The following is a 14,955-nucleotide window of genomic DNA, read 5'->3' as shown; positions in this document are numbered from 1 at the left end:
AAAAAAGAAAAAATGAAAAGATTTAAGGCTTTTGATAAATATTGCCAAATTGCTTACCAAAGAATGTACTGTGGTCTGAATGTTTTTGTTCCCTCACCAAATTCATATGTTGAAACCTAATCTCCAATGCAATAATATTAAGTAGTGGGGCTTTGGGGAGGTGATAAGGTCATAAGGACTCTGCCTTCATGAATAGGATTGGTGCTCTTATAAAAGAGGCTTGAGGGAACCTTTTTGCTCTTCCACTATGTGAGGACTTAGCAAGAAGGCACATCTGTGAAGCAAAAAGCCATCACCAGACACTGAATCTGTGGCTCTTTGATCTTGGACTTCCCAGCTTCTAGAACTACGAGAAATAAATTTCTTTGTATATTACCCAGTCTAAGACATTTTTTAAAATAATAGCCTGAATGGACTAAGACAAATATGCAGTAGTTTTCAAAAACACTTTCACATATGTTATCTGATTTGATGGCATAACAGACTCTACTTAGGCAGGGCAGATACTATTAGCCTCACTTGCTAGATGAGGAAATTGAGGTGCATAAAGTGTGAATGTATTAAGCAGGCTTATTCACCTGACACTTAACAATTTGAACTAGGAATTGTGTGAAATGCAAAATGAATAAACTCAAAGTTGAGTTGATGAGATAGATATAGACACCCATAAGTATAAAACAAGGTTGCCTAAGAGAAGGCACAGAAGAGGTAACAAGGGCAATGAATTAGTGCCCAGATTTCTCTGGGTGTTGAGATCTCTTTCAGCCAGGGCCATGTGAAAACACTCTGGGGTGGCAGATGAGGATAAGGAGGCATATGGAAGAGGGGGTGCTTCTGAGTTGGGCTGTACAAAGCTGAAAAGGATTTCCATAAGGCTTGGTACAGAGATAAGGGATTGGTGGAGGGGTATAGCGGGTTATTCCAGATAGTGCAAGCAAATGGATATGGGGAGAATAAAAGAGGAGATATATATATACACACACACACATTATATATATATATATACACGCACACACACACATTTTTATATATATATATATATATATTTTTTTTTTTTTTTTTTTTTGAGACGGAGTCTTGATCTGTCGCCTAGGCTAGAGTGCAGTGGTGCAGTGGTGCCATCTTGGCTCACTGCAACCTCTGCCTCCCATGTTCAAGAGATTCTCCTGCCTCAGCCTCCCAAGTAGCTAGGATTACAGGCACCTGCCACCATGCCTGGCTAATTTTTGTATTTTTAGTAGAGACGGGGTTTCATCATCTTGGCCAGGCTGGTCTTGAACTCCTGACCTTGTGAGCCACCTGCCTTGGCCTCCCAAAGTGCTGCAATTACAGGCATGAGCCACTGCACCCGGCCAAAGAGGTAATATTTTAAAAATAATTTTTAGTTAAACAAACAACCACTTTTGTGTTTTAGAAATATACTTATTTTTGGCTGGGCGTAGTGGCTCACACATGTAATCCCAGCACTTTGGGAGGCCAAGACGGGTGGATCACGAGGTCAGGAGTTCAAGACCAACCTGACCAAGATGGTGAAACCCCGACTACTAAAAATACAAAAAGTAGCCAGGTGTGGTGGCGGGTGCCTGTAATCCCAGCTACTCTGGAGGCTGAGGCAGAGACTTGCTTGAACCCAGGAGGTGGAGGTTGCAGTGAGCCGAGATCATGCTACTGCACTCCAGCCTGGGTCACAGAGTAAGACTCTGTCTCAAAAAAAAAAAAAAAAAAAAAAAAAAGAAATACACTTATATTCTTGGACTCTGGTAGAAGGATTTTGCTAAAAATATTGTTTCATCCTATCCTGTTACTGGCTTTCAAAATCAAAAAGCTTTCATTTGTAATACTTTTCTTTAAAAATAAACATCCCAGGATTGTTTTCATCCTTTTTGTTAATTAACCCCTAAGCATGGTGCTAAAATACTGGGCTCGTTTTTTTGTACTGCATGACCAAACTCCTACATTTTGAACCACTTAAACACTTCTCTTGAGAGCCAGACATCCCTAGTAGTGTGTGCTCACAATAGCTAATGGCTTAACAAGCACTGTCAGGCAGCCTCACATTTCAGCTGCTCGTTTTGCTGAAGGCAGATAATTTATGCTACATCCCACAGCACAGACCAAGTACAGAAAACCAGAGAGGAATGTTAATGGAAAAAATTACAAATTCTTAAAGTGACAGGGCTTTTATATAGTTAACTCTTTTAATCAGTTTGCAGTGTTATCAGATTATGTGAAAGTTTGAATGAAATGTGGAAAATGATAAATGAAAGAAGTTTGTGAGAATAACAAATACAGTATATTTGATTTAAAACACAGCACATAGTAGGCATTCAGAAATGTTTTTTGAATGAATAAGTGAGTGGGTGTGTTTTTATTTTCTGATGTACTTAATATACATTTGATTTTGTTACTACTAAATTTTACTGAACTGGCAAACTTTTTAAATATGTGGAATGAATTGTAAGACTGACAAATCTTTAAGCAAATGTAGTCTAATTTTTGCTAGAATTTTTGAGACATTTGCCTTATTTTATGGCTATGACTTAATCATAAATATCAGCAGAATATTAATCATAGCTCTCAGACAATTCAGATTTTTCAATTATCTCAGATAAATTTTCTGCTTAGTTTAGTTAGAGCACAATAGTAAGAGCAAAATTGTAGGGTGGACCAATCTAAAAGTGTTATGATACCCTGGGTAAATTAGTTCTTCCTAGGAAAGACTGACACATTTTCTTCAAATAGAAAAGTTACTTCTGGTGAGAGCAAGAACTGATTCTCAAAAAACACTATTTTTTACTTTCTTTGTTCAGAGAGTTAGGCTTTAAATTTGGTTAACAAATAGCCCTCTGATTTTTTTTTTTTTTTTTTGTAATAAAGGAAACAATACCTACCAATTATTAAGTACTTTTCATTGGTAGTGACTGTACTAAGGCCTGTACTGAGGCAGGCATTGCCTCACTTATTTTTATCCTTACTCCAACATTATGAGGTGTATACTATTATCATCCTCATTTTACAAATGTGGAACAGAGGCATAAAGCCAAGGGCACAGAGCTATTAACAGATGGAGCTAGAATCCAAACAGAGCTCTGATTCTAGTATTTAGTCACTGAGTATTTAGTCATTGTCTTTCTATGTGTATGTTTAACTTATCTAAAATAGTTCATAAGGTTTCATTTGAAACTTATCTCACTTGCTAGTGAATGTGCTACTGTTTGATGCTATAGAAATGTTTTCACTTTCTTTCACTTTTAACATCCTATTCTCTGGGCCTTAGGAACTAGGTAAGCTAATAAACTTGCCTTTTGAAACAATACTGAAATAGCCAACATTTATTGGCTGCTTACTTTGTGCCAGGCACTTCCTAATTGTTTTACAAACATCTTATTCATTACAACATTCTTCTACTATTCGCCCCTATTTTACAGATCAAAAAATGAAGCTTAGTCAGGTTAAGCAACTTTGCTACCGAAGTTAGGAAATGTTGCTACTAAAGTTAAGCAATGTAGCAAAATTAAGCAACCCCAAATCATACAGGTTAAGTAAATAAGCAGTGGAGTTGGGATTTGAACTCAGGTTGTTTGACTGACAGTTGGCTTACTTAACCACCCTGTTCTACTGCCTTTTTTTTTTTTTTTTTCCCCGAGATGGAGTCTCACTCTGTCATCTGGGCTGGAGTGCAGTGGCACGATCTCAGCTCGCTGCAACCTCCATCTTCCGGGTTCAAGCAATTCTCCTGCTTCAGCTGCCGAGTAGCTGGGATTACAGGCACCCGCCACCATACCCGGCTAATTTTTTTGTATTTTTAGTAGGCATGGGGTTTCACCTTGTTGGCCAGGCTGGTTTTGGACTCCTGACCTCAGGCGATCCGCCCTCCTTGGCCTCCCAAAGTGCTAGGGTTACAGGCGTGAGCCACTGCTCCCGGCCTTCTGCTGCCTTCTTAAATTAAGTAGTGGGCCTGTCTCTGAGCAGGTTCAGACACCACTTCCCCTCCCTTGATAAGTATGCCTCTCACTGGCATTCCCAGTCCACCAAGTCTGCAAAACTCAGACTCCCATAGAACATTGCTCTGAGACCTATCAGGCCTGCACATGTTGGAATGTTCCATATAGATTTTTTGTTTTCTCATGGTTAGAACATTGACAGCCTTCAAGATTCCCCTGAGGGAAGACAAACTTTTTTTCTGACATGTGAGCCACTCTCTGGTTACAGATGGAGGGTGTGGATTGCATCTGTCTTGGGGCTGCTTCTTTCTCTCACTTACCAGCTGAAATGCCCCAAGCACTTGCTTGCTTATTTTTGTTCTTCCACTATTTCCCACCATTTTTTTTTTCCCTTACGGTGAAGCACAGATCTTTCTGTTTCATGTGGCACCAGCTGTCTGGTTTGCTCCCTCTGTACCTGTTACCACCAGCTGGAGCAAATGGGAAAGAATACATTTGGTAGAATGTGTTGACCCATGAGGCCTACCTTTGTTAGCTCAGTGGGTACCCTCCACAGGAGAAACAGTGTGAGTTTTTGTAATCTTGCTACTCTCCCTGGGAGGTCTTTTAAGGGCTGAGTACCTAAAGATGTTTTTCTATCAGACTTTTTTTTTCCCCCCCACCTAGGTTCCATCTTGCATTCCACTGCTAAATCAGATTAAAACCAAAAAAACTGATACCTGTGATGGAACGTTACAGTTCACAACTGCTTTTATATTCATTCTCTCATTTAACCCTTACAACCACCTGGTGGTAAGTATTATACATACATTTAGGTATGAGAAAACTGATTTAGCTGGTGGTTGAGGTGGCTCATGCTTGTAATCCCAGCATTTTGGGAGGTTGAGGCAGAGGGATCACTTGAGCCCAGGAGTTTGAAAACAGCCTGGGCAACATAGGAGAGCCTATCTCTATAAAAGAAAAATAATTTAACAAAAAAGAAAAGAAAACTGGCATAGAGTAGTTTAGTCATTTGTTGAAGATCATGCAGTCCAATATACTTTTGCCAGGGAATCTCTGTTCCTTTCTACTATCTGATACTATAGTAGCTTTTTTCTTGTCTTTTCTTTGTTTTTTGAGATGGAGTCTTGTCCTGTCCACCCAGGCTGGAGTGCAGTGGCACTATCTCGGCTCACTACAACCTCCACCTCCCGTGTTCTAGCAATTCTCCTGCCTCAGCCTCCTGAGTAGCTGGGATTACAGGCCTGCGCCACCACGCCTGGCTAATTTTTGTATTTTTAGTTGTGACAGGGTTTTACCATATTAGTCAGGCTGTCTCAAACTCTTGACCTCATGATCCGCCTGCCTCGGCCTCCTAAAATGCTGGGATTACAGGCATGAGCCACCGCGCCTGGCCTATAGTAGCTTTTTAAGTAGCATGATTATCAAGTTGAGTGAAACTCTTGAGAGGTGTTTTATACCATGTAAACTCTTTGTAGCAGAGAGCATTTGGAATTTGGAGGTCAGCACAAGTGACCAAGCTGTGGCAGGTGTTCAATAAACTGTTGAACTGAGCTGGTCAGATATTGTCACTAACCTGAAATATACAATCTAGCCTCAGGCAACCCTTTTAATCTAGTTTGCCTTGTATTCTTTTACTGCCCTGATGATCTCAAAGGGTTGTTGTAAGGATCAAATGAGATAACCTATAGCTTTACAGAGTGATATAGAAATGTAAGGAATTATCTTTATGCCAGTGTTTTAAATTCTGAATTTTTCTGCCAAACACACTTTCTATTTCCTTTATGAATATTTTTCTTTGAGATTATCTGGTCTCAAAAATGCTGTGGGAGTATTTTAGTGACTGATTGTATCCCTCTTTAAAAAAGAAAAATAGAAGGAAAATGGAGAACAAAAAAGAACAAGGGTTAATGGGAAGTGGAAAGGGTAAGTTTTAGGCCTTGGAGGCTGCACTTTTAAAGAAAGACAAACAGCAAAACAGTTGAAGAGCAAGTAAAAGGCAAACATTTACAGAGTTCTTACTGTGAGCCAGGCGCTGTTCTACATGTTTTGGTGTATTAACTTGATTAATCCTCACAGTGACCTTATGAGGTAGATACTCTTCTTATCTCCACTGTACAGGTGAAGAAACAAGGCACCATGTGGTTAAATAATGTGCACAGGCCATACAGCACCTAAGTGGTAGAGCTGGAACTAAGGCTAGTCAGCATTGCTCCAGGGCTCCAGTGCTTCTGTCTTCACTATGCTGCCTTTGTAATCTGGGATGTGAGAGAAGCAGCACATGGGATATCTTTTAGAAAATGGAAGAAAATGCTTAAGGAGAGAGCATTTGATCCTGCTGTAACATTATTTGTCTTCAAAATACTTTTTGCTCACTGTTAAAACATAGATGAATCAGCAAAGCCATAGGATTGGTACATAATATTTTTGTCTTTTAGCCTGTCCTTCAACCAGAACCAGTCCTCTCTGCTTTTACTGGTGATTTTCTAAATTTTATTTTTCAGTTTCCTGATAATTTATTATTTCCCCCAAACTATAGTGCCAATCGCCTGAGTAAGAATGAGACTTTCTTACTTAGTGTAGTTCTTCTTTCTTTTAGCCTCCTTGCACTGATTAAAGCTATTATTTCTTTCTTTTTAAATTGAATATTTTGAATAGGCAATATAGTTCAAAAATAAAAAGAATAAGAAGGCATATCATGAAAATTCTCCTTTCCACTCCTTTCATCATGCTTATTTCCTAAACACCCCAACCCCAATAATCAGTGTTCTTAGTTTGTATTCTATCTTTTCAGAGTTTTTTTTTTTCTAGACTGAGTCTCGCTCTGTCGCTCAGGCTGGAGTGCAGTGGCATGATCTTGGCTCACTGCAAGCTTCGCCTCTCGGGTGCAAGTGATTCTCCTGCGTCAACCTCCAGAGTAGCTGGGACTATAGGCGCCCGCCACCACGACTGGCTAATTTTTTGTATTTTTAGTAGAGGGGGTTTCACCGTGTCAGCCAGGATGTCTCGATCTGCTGACCTCGTGATCCGCCCACCTTGGCCTCCCAAAGTGCTGGGATTACAGGCGTGAGCCACCGCACCCAGTGAGTTTTTTTATGAATATAGAAGCAATTATGATTTTTTTAAACACAAAAGGTAATACTATTCTGCATCTTACTTTTTTAACTTACTGTATCTTGGAAATCTTTCCATATTACTACTTAGAGAGCATTTTCATTTTTTCCTTTCTTGTTTTTTACGAGATATAGTAATTCATTTTGTGGAGTATACTGTATTGGACCAGTCGTTTATTGATGGACATTGGAGTTTTTTAGTTTTTTTAAAGCTACCACTTAAAATGCTTCAGTAAAGGGGCAGGAAAGGTAAAACTAAGACAAGAAGCGACATCTAGAAAATCTCCAGATACGAAGTTGTGATCTAGGAGGCAGGAATGAAAAAGTTCCGGCTCTGCCTTGTGATGGGGCACATCTGGAGTGCCAGAGGCTTGCATTTTGACTACACCTGTTCTAGTTGGAGAAAGAAGGAAAACAACTAGCATGGTGAAACCTCAACACACCTGAGCTTGGTTTACTGCAAAGTCTCGGGGTGAGGACGGATTGACAGCTGGTATATGAACTGCCCAAAGGTAAACTGTTGTAATAAAGAAATTGATGGCATGATAGATAGAAGTGAGATAAGCGCTATTATCCACAGGTAAACTTCTTTCAACAGACTGCTACCAATTCTCATATATAACTTGCAGTAGAAAAAAATTAGTTCAACAGCTCTATTCCTAAACCTTTAAGTAAGCTCTGACACCTTATCAAAGAGCAAAAGAGTAGATTTGTCTTTGTACCTTGGACACATGTCAAATAAAAAACCTCAGCAAAGGGTAAAGTGTTTAAAAAAGAAATGAAATACCTTAAACCTATGATATTTAGTACTTTATTAAATGCTTCTTTTGATGACAGTGTCAAGGAACAGTTTAATCTTAGGCTTTCTGAGGTTAATAATCACATATGTGGGATTTTATGTCATAGTTTTGATATGGATTCATGGTTTTATACTGTTGATAAATAAGAAATAGCTTGTAAGCTATCATAGATCATCACTGTACTTTAAAAAATGGAATATAGCTGAAAAATGCAAATATATAATTTATAACAGTGTTACACAAATGTGATTTTAGGGATTGACAGTGAAATGCAAGATTTTTTTGTTTTGTTTTATTTTTTTGAGATGAGAAGAGTCACACTCTGTTGCCAAGGCTGGAGTGCAGTGGCATCATCATGGCTCACTGTAGCGTCAATTTCCTTGGCTCAAGCGATCCTCCCATCTCAGCCTGCTAAGTAGCTAGGACCATAGCTACATGCCAACACACCTAGCTAATTTTGAATTTTTTATAGAAATGGAGTCTCCCTATGTTGCCCAGGCTGGTCTTGAGCTCCGGGGCTTAAGCGATCCTCTCATCTTGGCCTCCCAAAGTGCTGAGATTACAGGCGAGAGCCTCCATGCTCAGCCTGATATTTCAAAATGTTAACGTTGCAAAGGATTTTCTGATCTGCCTGGTTAAGAAAGAAAACTTAATATCGCTTCTGATATTCAGCTATAAACTCAAGGGTTGTTTTGGAGGGACTGGTTTTTTATTTCAGAAAGACACTTATCAATATTCAGTATCAAAACAGTTGCACTATTGGTTTCTCTTTCTCCCAATCAGCCCCAAGGAGGCCACATCAAAAGAGAGTGCATTTCAGGCCAATAAGCTGCAGAATGTACACCTAGCAGATCTCATAGAAACCTTACCAGAAAATGGGGACTGGGTAGGGAAAGAAGCTTTAAAAGATCAGCAAACTGCCAGCCCACGGACTGTAGAGGCTGTCACAGCCAGAAGGGGGTGGCCAGGGTGCCACAAACCCAAGGAAGCAAAGTTTCAAAATAATACAAAATTTAAAAAAAGTTTTGTATATAAGGTATTCAAGATTTCTCCAGCACTGACTGATACAAAGCACAATGAGATGGCACTTTTAGAGACAGCAGCTTCAAACCCAGAAAAGACTAATGAGGTGAGTTTCACATGGCTGAATCAGTGTCAAAAACATAATCTTCCTTTCTTTCTTTCAAGGAGGTAGGAAAGCAATTAAGTGGTCACCTCAACCTAAGGGGCACATGATCCATTCTATAAATTTGGTCACTTCTAATGAAAAAAAAATTGAAATAACGTTGTCCAAAGATATCTTTCTCTTTTTTTGAGACAGAGTCTTGCTGTGTCGCCCAGGCTGGAGTGCAGTAACATGATCTGGGCTCACTACAACCTCTGCCTCCTGGGTTCAAGTGATTCTCCTGCCTCAGCCTCCTGAGTAGCTGGGATTACAGGTGCGTGCCACCACGCCTGGCTAATTTTTGTATTTTTAGTAGAGATGGGGTTTCACCATGTTGGTCAGGCTGGTCTCAAACTCCTGACTTCATGATCCACCTGCCTCGGCCTCCCAAACTGGTGGGATTACAGGCGTGAGCCACGGTGCCCAGCTGGGTTTTCAGCTTTAAGATATCTTTGTTGTTGTTGTTGTTGTTGTTTGGCTAACTCCTCCTGGAATCATCTTTCTGGTTTGACTGGTACTTTGTACAGAGCAACGAGGTTTCTCATAGTGGAGTCTTTTCCTGGGCTCTGTTTGGCTCTCAGTAAGGCAGGCCTATACTTTTTCCTCTCCTCTACGGAGAGGGCAATATGCATTAAGCTGAAAAGTCACCTTCTGAAAGTGAGAAAGGGGTTAGATTGCTGCTTCAGAGCTGTGGAATTATTTGGAATGTTTTTCAAATGGTTGCTACAAAACAACAAAAAGGTAATTACAAAATGTGTACATCACAACATACTTTTAAAGACACTATACATTGTGCTCACATTCCCTTAAATGTTGTTTCCAAAGGTGCTCAGCCTTTAGCCCAGCTGGAATCTCCAGGAAGACGCAGAGACAGTTTGGCAAAAAAGAAACAGGGGAGGAGGGGGCCACGAAAGTAGAAAGCAGCCCCTAAGTTAAAGATCAGCCCTCAGTTAAAGATCAGCTCCAGGCAGGCCAGCCTCAGGCCGAGTCAGGGACAAAGGGAGGAGCAGCAGCAGGGTAGGACTGGGGTGTTCTACATCTCATTCAGGTCAAGCAGAGTCTGGAACAGCATCCTTTGTGCAGAGAGGTTCTCCTCTTTGTTGCGTTTCAGTTTATCTTCCAAAGTCATCAGTTACCTTTTCCAGCTTGGCTACCAGTCTCTCAGTAAACTCAGCAGGGGTCTCTGCCCCCTTGAGTTCATCAGTGAGAATCTTGATCTCTTCCTCATATATGTCTTCTTTTTGAGAGTACTTTTCTTCAGCATCACGTAGACACTTCAGGTTCTGGTCCATCAGTCTGATCTGCTCATCTGTCTCTTGTCAGTGGGACTCTGCCAGCTCAGCTCATTCGTCTGTGCATTCCAAGTCTCCTTCAATGATCACCAACTTACGAGCCACCTCTTCATACTTCCTATCTGCCTCTTCTGCAATATGCTTAGCTTCTTTGAGTTGTATTTCCTTGAGTTTCATCTTTTTTTGTTTGTTTGAGATGGAGTCTCACTCTGTCGCCAGGCTGGAGTGCAGTGGTGCGACCTCAGCTCCCTGCAACCTCCGCCTCCCGGGTTCAAGCGATTTTCCTGCCTCAGCCTCCCGAGTAGTTGGGACTACAGGCGTGTGACACCACACCCAGCTAATTTTTTGTATTTTTAGTGGAGACGGGGATTCACCTTGTTGGCCAGGATGGTCTCAATCTCTTGACCTCGTGATTCGCCCGGCTTGGCCTCCCAAAGTGCTGGGATTACAGGTGTGAGCCACTGCGCCTGGCCCTTTTCTTCATCTTTTAAGGCCTGGTTTTCAATAACTTTCATACCTCTTTCACTGTCATCAGCAACTTTTTCCGCTTCTTCCAGCTTTTGCAGGGTAGTGGTCAGGCACTCCTGAGCATGGTCCAGCTCCTCTTCAACCTGCTGGATCCTAAGGTTCAAGGAGGCCACCTCAACCTCAGTCTGTTCCCGGGGCCCACCTTTCTCCCCCAACTTCTCACTGGAGGTGCTCAGCTCTCTCCTCTGCATCATCTGCCTGCTGCTGCAGAACCTGGATCTTGCACTTCACTTCCTCCATGGTGGTGATCCCAGCCATGGTGCCCACCCAGCTACTGCTCGCACTCTGGTTCCTGCCTCTTCTGCTCAGCATTGCAGCTGCTTCTCCTTTCTTTTATTTTCTGTATTAAGTTTTGTTTCCTTTTGTTTTTAAAGCAACAGATGAAAGGAGATAAAAATGTCAAGGAAATACTGACTTGAACTTTATAAATATTGGTTCTGAGTGGGGATGATAAAGCAGATAAAAAAAGGAACTGAAGTATGACTGAAGGAATCAGATTTCTCTAACCTTGATTTTCAAATGGTGCATTCCGTGGATATAATTATAAGTAGCAAGATTCTTTAGCATTTGGAGTTGAATTGTGAGGAAGTTATCAGGGCACATTTTGTGTTCTTCATTACTTTGAGAAACTTTTCTGAGGTTCATTGAGAAAAATATTTTTGAACTCTGTGAAATCCGAGTAACTCTGGAGGAAAAGCAAACTGAGTAAGTTGTTCTTTCCTCTCTGAGGTTTGATAAGGTGTAAAAATGTATTTAACAAAGGCAACTTCTTTTTCCTTAAAAAAGGTTTTTTTAAAGAAGTTTTTTTAACCCTGAAAAAGTTATTTTTTAAAAAAATTCAATTCAGTGTGTTAATTTTATCCTCTCTATAAATACATTTTTTGAATATTTAAGGTAACAGTTTCAGAAACATAACTGAATAGCTTGCTTGAACAAAGAGTTTGAATCTATGATGAACTAAATTATGTCTTCCCAAGTAGTCCACTTAGACACTGACTTGTTACCCTCTTTCTCAAGTCCAGTTTTTCTGAGACTAGAGCAGTTACATTAGGATCACTTTGGGTCTTTAGGTGTGATTATTGTATTGTGATAATGCTAAAAATATTCATTCTTTTTATAGATACAAACTGAAGTGTTAGTGGATAAAATGTCAAGATATTTGGGATTATTTTAAAAATAAATTAGGATGAAGGGTAAGCGAGTGGCAATGTAGATGAAACAAGACTGGCCATATGTTTATTTATGGAAGGTGGATGAGGAGTATGTGGGTAATATTACAGTATTCTCTCTAATTTAGTTTAGGTTTAAAATTTCTATTGCAAATAGTTAAAAGAATCACTTGTGGTCTTGTTGAAAATTCAGATTCCTGAACTCCACCACAGATCTCTTAAGTCAGAGTCTCAAGGATGAAAGATAGGAAATGGCTTTTAAAGTAGTCCACTTTTGCTCACTGAGGTTTGAGGATCACTGGTAAAAAATTTCCTTGTGTACCTCACTCATTGTGTATTCATGTCATCCACGTGTATATTTCGTGGTTTTCATCATTCACCCTATTTTTCCAATTGCAGAATGCAATAGCAAATTAAAGCAATTATACTGAATTTGGATAATTCAAACTTTAAAATTTTGTTTCAAAGGGTTCATAAAGTGAAGCCAAATAAAATTTTAAAAACCTTTATTTTAAGCTGTATTTATCTGAAATAATCAGATAAATACGTTGGCTTTTTTTCCACTTTCAGCTGGGAATGGATTACTTTTGTGAATGTCTTAAATTTCTTCTCTTACCAGGGCATCAGCATCCTATTCCAGACATCTACTTGCTTTCAACAGTAGTTCCTTGTTCTTTCTCAGATGTACCATATTACCAGGCACCTCTGAGACTTTACCCATGGGATTCCCTCTAATTGAAACATTCATCAATCCCCTCTTTACCTGGTTAATTTATATACCTTCACGCCACTGCTAACACCCTCACTTATTCAGGGAGGCCATAATTGTATTTGTAAGGTTGGATGGCATTCTATTCTTTTGTGGTTCCATAATATGCTGTAATACGATGGTGCTACAATGCTGAACATGCTATATAGCACTTTACACTTTATCATAAGACTCTATTTTTCTGCCCTCCTCTCTCTCCTCAGCTAGACTATAAAGTCAGTTGGTTAAGGATTGTGTTTTTTATGATCATATCTCCACCGCTGTGTACTGTGCCTGGCACATAGGAAATATTTACTGAATACATGACGAACAGCTGAATGAGTTCACAAAAAGCTACCTAACATGCCCAAGCATCTTAGGAAGTGTCACAGTCATTCTTTAAGGCAAAAAGAAAGAAAGAGAAAAAAGCTTCCTGGATATAAGACACACTTCTTGGTCATATAGATCTTGGAAAAAAGTTCCTGAAAGGAGGACTAAACTGTAGCAAGAATTTGTCTTGGGTATATTAATACTGATAATCACTTTGCTTCTATGCTTAGCCTTTTTCATGTATCTTTATTAATTTCTCATAATTAAATTATATCTCTTGACCCGAATTTTTTTGAATATTTTATTGTGAAAAATTTCAAATGTCCAAAAGAGTCAAAAGAGTTGTGTAGACTGGGCACGGTGGTTCACATTTGTAATCTCAGCACTTTTGGAGACTGAGGCAGGCAGATCACTTGAGGCCAAGAATTTGAAACTAGCCTGGCCAACATAGCCGTATTAGTCCGTTTTAACACTGCTGATAAAGACATACCGGGGACTGGGCAATTTACAAAAGAAAGAGGTTTAATGGACTCACAGTTCCGTGTGACTGGGGAGGCCTCACAATCATGGCAGGAGGTGAAAGGCATGTCTCACATGGCGGCAGACAAGAGAAGAGAATGAGAGCCAAGTGAAAGGGGTTTCCTCTTATAAAACCATCAGCTCTGGTGAGACTTTTTACTACCATGAGAACAGTATGGGGGAAACCACCCCCATGATTCGATTATCTCCTACTTGGTCCATCCCACAACACAAGAGAATTATGGGACCTACAATTCAAGATGAGATTTGGGTGCAGACCCAGCCAAACCACATAAATAGTGAAAACCCATCTCTACTAAAAATACAAAAAACTAGCCAGGCCTGGTGGCTCATACCTCGAATCCCAGCTACTTGGGAGGCTGAGGCACAAGAATCGCTTGAACCCTGGAGGCAGAGGTTGTGGTGGGCTGAGATTGTGCCACTGTACTCCAGCCTGGGCAACTGAGCAAGAATCTATCTCAAAAAAAAAAAAAAAAAATTGTGTAGTTGTGTAGTGTACCCATACATCCATGACCAGGATTGTACAGTTAAAACACAGTGCCCCAAACGTCTTAGTATAGTTTTAAGTTTTAATAATTTCAGAAGCATAAATGCTACAAACTTATAAAACACCCTTTAAATATTTCAATGTATTTCATACTTATTTAATTTTGTGAAATTTTTTCCCCAGTGGATGAGATTCTTTTTTAAAAAATACATCCCTTCAAGCATTTGTTCTTTGAATTACAAACAATCCATTATACTTCATGAGTTATTTTAAAATGAACATTTAAGTTATTATTGACTATAGTCACCCTGTTGTGCTATCAAATAGTAGGTCTTATTCATTCGTTCCATTTTTTTTGCACTCATTAACCATCCTCATCTCCCCCCATTCCCCCACTATCTTTCCCAGCCTCTGGCAACCATTTTTCTACTCTCTGTGTCCATGAGTTCAATTGTTTTGATGTTTAGATCCCAGAAATAAGTGAGAACATGTAATGTTTGTCTTTCTGTGCCTGGCTTGTTTTCCTTAACGTAATGATCTCCAGTTCCATCCATGTTGCAAATGACTGGATATCATTCTTTTTTATGACTGAATAGTACTTCATTTTGTGTAAGTACCACATTTTCTTTTTTTTTTTTTTTGAGATGGAGTTTTGTATTTGTTGCCCGGGCTGTAGTGCAATGGTGCAATCTTAGCCCACCACAGCCTCTGCCTCATGGGTTCAAGCGATTCTCCTGTCTCAGCCTCCCGAGTAGCTGGGATTACAAGCATGCACCACCACGCCCGGCTACTAATTTTTGTATTTTTAGTAGAGATGGGATTTCACCATGTTGACCAGG

The 14,955-nt window shown here is 39.9% G+C and overlaps 1 pseudogene; it reads right to left on the bottom strand.

Moving 5' to 3' along the window:
- Positions 1 to 9,405: 9,405 nt before the first annotated feature.
- Positions 9,406 to 13,511, bottom strand: LOC101017333 (annotated as a pseudogene).
- Positions 13,512 to 14,955: the final 1,444 nt, after the last annotated feature.

This window comes from Papio anubis, chromosome 4, assembly GCF_008728515.1.
Source record: "Papio anubis isolate 15944 chromosome 4, Panubis1.0, whole genome shotgun sequence".
In the NCBI taxonomy this organism is placed as follows: domain Eukaryota; kingdom Metazoa; phylum Chordata; class Mammalia; order Primates; family Cercopithecidae; genus Papio; species Papio anubis.
Note: the sequence above shows the minus strand (reverse complement) of the source record. Positions and strands in the feature narration are given on the sequence as shown.